The sequence below is a fragment of the Microtus pennsylvanicus genome, chromosome 9 (genome assembly GCF_037038515.1).
Source record: "Microtus pennsylvanicus isolate mMicPen1 chromosome 9, mMicPen1.hap1, whole genome shotgun sequence".
NCBI classification, from domain to species: Eukaryota; Metazoa; Chordata; class Mammalia; order Rodentia; family Cricetidae; genus Microtus; species Microtus pennsylvanicus.
Window position 1 is genome coordinate 97,546,854 of NC_134587.1, and position 7,468 is coordinate 97,554,321.

Genomic DNA, 7,468 nt, shown 5'->3' on the forward strand with positions numbered 1-7,468 from the left:
GATTCCTCTGTTGAGAGTTCTCTGTTTAGGTCTGTACTCCATTTTTTATTTATTTGTTCTTTTGATGATCAATTTCTTTAGTTCTTTGTATATTTTGGAGATCAGACCTCTGTCTGATGTGGGGTTGGTGAAGATCTTTTCCCATTCTGTAGACTGTCGTTTTGGCTTTTTTACCATGTCCTTTGCTTTACAGAAGCTTTTCAGTTTCAGGAGTTCCCATTTGTTAATTATGTCTCTCATTGTCTGTGTTGCTGGAGTTATATTTAGGAAGTGGTCTTCTGTGCCAATGCATTCAAGTGTACTTCTCACTTTCTCTTCTATGAGGTTCAGTGTGGCTGGCTTTATGTTGAGGTCTTTGATCCATTTGGACTTGAGTTTTGTGCATGGTGATAGATATGGATCTATTTTCATTCTTCTACATGTTGATATCCAGTTATGCCAGCACCATTTGTTGAATATGCTTTTTTTCCATTTGATATTTTTTGCTTCTTTGTCAAAAATCAGGTGTTCAAAGATGTGTGGATTAATATCCGGGTCTTCGATACAGTTCCATTGGTCCTTCTGTCTGTTTTTATGTCAATACCAGGCTCTAAAACTTCATTTTTAAACAAACACAAAGTACCTACCATGCCTTCTTTCTCAGCAAGTGTCTCCAGCCTGTGCAGACATCACACTCAAGATTCTATGCATGGATTCAGAAATCAGTGACCCTACAGGGGCCTCCCAAACTGAGTTTCTACCTGTCTCTCTGCCTCACCAGCATGCAAATGACCATTGTTGAATTATCCAGCTCTTACACTATAAACCAAACTAATCATCCCCAGCATGTATTTTTGCAGTAGTGAAATATCTTGGCAAGGCACACTAAAGGAGAAAGGGTTTCTTTGAGCTCACAATGGCTGGTGATAGTCCATCATAGCTTGGAAGTCACAGTGGTAGGGGTTTGAGAGAACTGGCCACGCTACATCTGCACTCAGGAACAGAGAACAAAGATTTAAGGCTCCATGAGAGTGTGCAGCTCACTTGCTCCACTCTTTAAAAAGACTTGTTTATTTTATTTTATGTGTATATGTAGCAGGTTTTCTTGGACTCACAGTCCCCAAATCATGACATGGAGACTTATTATTAGTTATGCATGCTTGTTCTTTGCTCAGGTTTGTTTCTAGCTAGCCTTTATTTTCTTTAACTTACATTAACCCATTTCTTTTCATCTATGTACTGCCCTGAGGCTCGTTTACTCCATCTATGTACTGTAGATCCTGTTTTCTTTTGTCCTTCATGTCTAGCTGGCTAGCCCCTGGCTGACTGGCTGGTCTTCTTTCCTCTCTGCCCACCAGCTCTGCCTATCCCTCCTCTACCAAGATATTGGCCATTCAGCTTTTTATTAGACCAGTCAGGTGCCTTAGGCAGGAAAGACGAAGCTGCAACAAATCTTTACATTGTTAAACAAATGCAGCATCAACAAAAGCAACACATGTTGACATACTTAAACAAATAATCGATTCCACAACATGCTTAATGCAATGATAACATATATGTTGTGTAACATGTGCCTGCCTGCACTCTGAGGAGACCAAAAGTGGGCTCCAGATTCCCTGACACTAGAGCAATCAGTGGCCATAAGCCTCAATATGGGGCTAGGAAACTGAGTCCTCTGCAAGCAACAAGTACTGTTTAAAAAGTATTTATTTATTTTTACTTTATGTGTATGTGTGTTTTGCACTGATGTATTTACATGTGTGCACAGTGCTCACAGAGGCCAGAGAGGGTGCTGGATCCCTGAAACTGGAGTTACAGACAACTGTGAGACACCATGTAGTAAAAGAAACTGAGCAAGGGTCCTCTACAAGAGCAGCCAGAGCTCTTACCACTGGGCCACCCCAGACCCCCTGCTTCTCCGCTCTTCAACTATCTAGGATCTTCTTCTCAAGGAACGATGCCATCTACAATAGCTGGGTCTCCCCACCACAGTTAAGGTACCCCCCACCAAAATGTCCGGAGGCCAAAACTAATCCAGACAGTGCCTCCACTGAGATTTCCTTCCTCTGGCTGTGTCCCACTGGCAATTTAGAACCAACCATCACAGACGCCTATGCCGTGGCATGGTTCCTATCACACCCAAGGGTAGAAAATCTTAGTAACTATCTTGAGGGACAGTTATATCTCACCTTGTTAACACAGAGAACACACAACAGAACACATCCAGTAATTAATAAAATAACACTAAGAGGTTATATTACAAATACATATTTAGTCCTAGTGTCTAAGGCCTAGAAGATGAGAGAAAAAAGAGTAGACATAAAAACTCACCACAAGAGAAAAATTTGACATGACCAGTTCATATAATAGAGATCATTTTTCTCAGTTACAATTTCTATCTGATATAAAAAGCCACATAGTGTCAATTTCTAGAATAAAAATAAAACTAGAATTGTGGAAAGATTATCCAAAGACTACTGGTATTTTGTCATTTAAATTTGTTACATTTGAGACATTCAAGTCTCCTTGTCTCCTCATGAGCCGCATATACCCTCCTCATGACTCATAGTAGTTTTCTTTGCTGGAGTGACTCACAGAAGCTGGGTCGTGAGAGAAGGTGAAAGATGGGCTGTATTCATCTTCCAAAATGCCACACAGCATTGGTCACTAATAGCGGAGTGAGTCACTCCCCTCTCATGAGAGTGTCGTTGTCCTACCTTTCCAACGGATTTATAAACACCGTGCAGATGAATTGCATCATGTGTGCGTCTCTATCCTGAATGGGGTACACAAAAACCGTCCTTGCTGTCGCACTTCACGCCATGACCACCACCCACCCAGGCAGTTTATGGAAGGGATAATCTAAATTTCAAAACCATATCTGACTCCGTGGATACTGCAGCATTTGAAGAGCAAAATCCCAACCACTTTTCGCATTTTCTAATGCTCCTTTCATCTCTGCAAAGTGGCTGCATTCTTCCACTAGCCTCTCTCTCCTTTTCAGCTTGGCACCCATAAAAGCAAAAACAGCGTCTTCCCACCAAACTAAAAGTTAAGGGAAGTGGGTTCTAGTTTTAGTTGTATCATGCAGCCTTATGGGATTCAACAGCCTTCTCTTGCCTTGTGCCAGTGTCTATAAAGTGGTCTTTGCATTGGATGTGTTGGGTGCCACTCCAGTCCCAATATGTTCTGGTCCTAACCTTGAAGGAATCTTACTCCCTTCCAGGACACAGAGATATTCAAATCTGGCTGTCATTTTCACCTTCCTCTGGTTTACTGTCTAGCCAAGGGCAGTCCAAACAGTAGGGCTGACCTGTTTGTCCCTTCCCTGATCCTCGCTGGAACAGATCAGTTAGGATTCTCTATTCTGAGAGCCCCACAGAACAATCTCTGAAGTAAATAATAAGATGGCAATAAAAGTTTCATTTCTTTTTAGCCTGCTTTTAGTGGTTTTTCAAGTGAGAAAATTGATGACAGATAAAAGCCTCATCAATATTGCAGGCACACAGCCCTCAGAAGATACAGATTTCAGTGACTGTGGGCCTTCAATATCTCAGCTGTTAATAGAAAATAAAAATGGTGGGACCTCGAATTTCTTTTCACCTGACCCTCTAATATATCTAAGGGCCTTGAAGTGAATAGCTGCCTTCTCTTGCCCTTCCTTGGGGGCATAGGGAAGACTCACTGACTCAGAAAGGAGTGCTTGGGAGTGGGGTGCCATTGCTATGCTCAAAGTCCATGAAGGTGTGTGCCCTGCTTTTTCCTCCCACCACTTCTGGGAAGTAAGTGGCGGGGACCCAGGCATATAACCCAGGCCTGTAGTCTAGACAACAAAGGCTCTTTAGCCCATACCTCACAAGCCCTCCTACCCAGCCAACCCAGGAGTGGGTCTGATCCTTAATATAACAGAGTGGTTTGACCTTCACTTGTTCTTCCCGAACTTAGCATCTTTTAATTAAATGTATAAGTTCAGCCACACATGCACATAATCCAAATGTTGAGAGGAAATCTATGCTTCCTAAATCTCCCTCTCTCCCCCCTCCTCTCTACCTTTCCCTCTCTATCTCTGTCTGAGAACATTTTGGCGATTATAGGACAAAGTACCACCTCTTCACAGCACCGCACTCTTTTAAAATAGATGAAAGAAAATGTTCTGACTGACTTGCAAGTCACTATCCTGCCCAGTATTAGTAAGAAGGACAACAATATAAATAATATTAACTAAGTTACTGCTATGATTTGAAGATGAGTGTTTCTCCAAAATTCACATGATGAAAGTTAACTCCCAACATGACAGCATAGGTTTAACATTCATAATCTGGACCCCCAAAAGTGCCCACAAATGATATTTTGGGTGTCAACGTCATGTCACAAGTGGAAGATTCCATATCTAGTTTCATATGAGCGTGCACAGTGCAAACGCAGAGGACAGAAAGTATTGTATAAAGTCACCTTCAGCTTGTATGTGCTGGTGGGAAGGTAGGGTGGTCAGATTCTGGCCATAATGTTTTGTACACATGCATAAGTTTCATTTCAAGACACAGATCCCTTTCCATAACATACATGTAGAAATTCCAAAATCCAGAAAGTGAGCCCAAAAATATCAAGTCTTCTGGCCCCAAACATTTCTGGTAAAAGGTTCTGAGCCTGTAGTAAGAGGACTTCGAGGAAGTATTATTTTGTGAGCTCTCTGCCTTCAAGAAAGGGGTCAATGTTCTTAAAAAGAAAGCTGAGGAGACCTATTCCTTTTTTACCTTAAATCTTTTCAATCGTGGGAAGATTTTGCTGAAAGGTGCCACCCATGGGACAGACCCTCAACAACCCAAATGAGCAGGTGTCACATTCCAGAACTACTACAAATACATTTCTGTTGCTTATAAAACAACCCAGGCCGGGTAAATAGTTGTAGCTGCCTTAATCATCTAAGACGATGACTGAGAACTTCTGTGCATCCATTTAATGCAATCATGTCAATGAATCTAAGCTGTGAATGGATTCCCTGCCAGTCCCCATTTCACAACTGAAGAACTAAGCACAGAGCAACAACTACATGGCTTCCCAGTGGTCTGGTTCTTGACTGCAAAGTTCCAGGTGGTGGTCGACAAGGAAGTGCGAATGTAGGGTGGTCAAATTTACCAAATGCAAGCCCGGCTCACCCTGCTGTCTTTGAACTTCAGCTGAAAAGTGAATAACATTTAATACAAGTGTCAGCATAAAACATTCGGATCATATCTAAACTGAAAAAAAAAAACTACATGTGTTGTTTAACTGAAATTTAAGTTTAGGTACATTCCCTGCATTTAAAGTGACTCTGGCTTAGAGACAAGGCTTATGGGGGATATCCAATGGGAATGCAGTGGAGAAAATACCACAAAGAACAAAGAACCAGAAAATACAGCGGGGTTCCAACAGCCTTATTAAACAGCAAAGCTCCAACTGCCCTATCTCAAAAAGGTCCAGGCCAACTACTAACGCTGTCACTCTGGACAACGAGCTGCCAAGACCTGCCTGAACTTTTTATGGGCTATAAACTTATTCAAACCACAGCCAGTGGAAAAATACGGGGATCTGATGGCACTATGCTTTCCAATCTTTCTTTAAAATCCTATCTTTTCTGAGCCTGGCTCTTTTGGGAACCTTGACTGGAGGCCTGAGGAGACAAAAAATGAAAGTATGGAAATTGGGTCATTTGTTTTTATGTTTAGAATTGACTTTTTCCCCACCAATACTCTAATAAATAGTATCAATGTTTTCTAAGGTCAGGAATAGAGGTGAGGGTAGGGGAATGGAGAAGATACAGAGAGGCCACCAACATCACCAAAAAGACTGGAGCCTCTAATTTCCCTGTAGCCTGATCCCCCAGCCAGGAAGACAATATTTAGCATTGTCTCATAAGACATATTTGAACACTTATTTAAAACACCCTAGGGGGCCAGGACCACTGAGGAAAAATATTTTGGAAGAAATCTCTTAGAACATTTTGGTAGCCTCTCTTTTTCATATTAGATGATGTCTGTTTTTACGATCAGGATAAGTTCGTCTACGTTCCCATAAAGCCTGACATCACCAATGTGAGTCAGCAAAAATCATCGTCTTTCCCACACCTCCTATTTACCGACAATCATCTTAGCACAGGCACCCTCTCCATTACACAAAGCATTTTATGAGAGGAAGAGGATCTTAGCTTGAGCAAATCCTGATGCTCAGAATAAGGATAACTACATGCAGATTTGGCACATGACAGGAAGAGAAGGGTTTTAGCCCCGCGGCAGGATGATTTGATTCAGACAGGTTTGCCAACTGAGAATTACGTCTACATGCCTTGGAAGAGAGGTTTTCAAATCCTGGCTCCCTCACTTAATAGCTTTTAATCTTGCACAGGTCACTTAATTTTTCCTCTCTCATCTTTGAAATGCAAACGATACTGGTAGCTGTCTCACAGTGCTGTAAGGAATTAATGAAGTAGCCTACGTACAGTGCTTGAAGCACAGTACTTGACCTAGACAAACAGCCAGCGGCTATTACTACTGCTGTGAATGGTGGTTACTGAATCTCTACAATGTACCTCTTTGTAGCCCTGAGATAACTTCCCCCTTTAAACAATGTAACCAGGAAGGCTGGCAGCTATAGCCACTGTAGAGTTGACTTGTTGGTATGTAAATGTGTATATAATCACATCTCTATTGTCTTTAAAAATTTGGTCTTCTAGTTGCAATTAATGCATTTCTCTTAAAAAAAAAACCTAAAAGTCGCATATATTTAAATAATTAAAATTGTCTAAACTAATTGCTGACAGAAAACACTTTAAGCTATTTCTTCATAAGCCTGTTTACTAATAACTAATTAGAAATAGGTTTATTTTGAAAGAATTATCATGTCTTTGTCACCTAAATGAGTGCTTACATTTATTCACACAAAACTAGATTTTGTCTTAAAATCAGATTTTAAGACAAAAACAATCCTCTGCCTTTAATAGTGCCATTTAAAATGCAAATTTTGTTGCAGATGAGAAGAACTGAAATTTTCATAGCATAAAAATAAATGGAATTCCGGAGTCACTATCATATATAAATAGGTGTCCATCTGGCCAAGCCTAGGCTTGCCAAATTTCTGCCTTCAATTGTTGTCCCCAAGTTTCACAAGAGTTTAAGCAGTGCCCTCTTGTGGCCTAAAGGGTCACTGACAATCTGGAGGCTGGTCAACTTCATCTGTGGTCTTATTATTCACTGCATGGTTTGTTTTGGCATCAGTATTTTATATTTGCTGGAATGATGGGGAAGGGAAAACTACAGAGCCCTAAAATGAACGCTGTCGCTTGAGAGTACAGATGGAGCCCGCTTTGAAGTCTCGCTGCATCACTGACGTGGGCTGTGGCTGCCGCTTCTCATCTGGGGAGTGTGTTTGTCTACCAGGCCAGGCAGAGCATGGCCCAGAACAGCTCATTAAAAGAATGGCTGCCGGCAATTGATTATTTCAACCATAAAGTGCT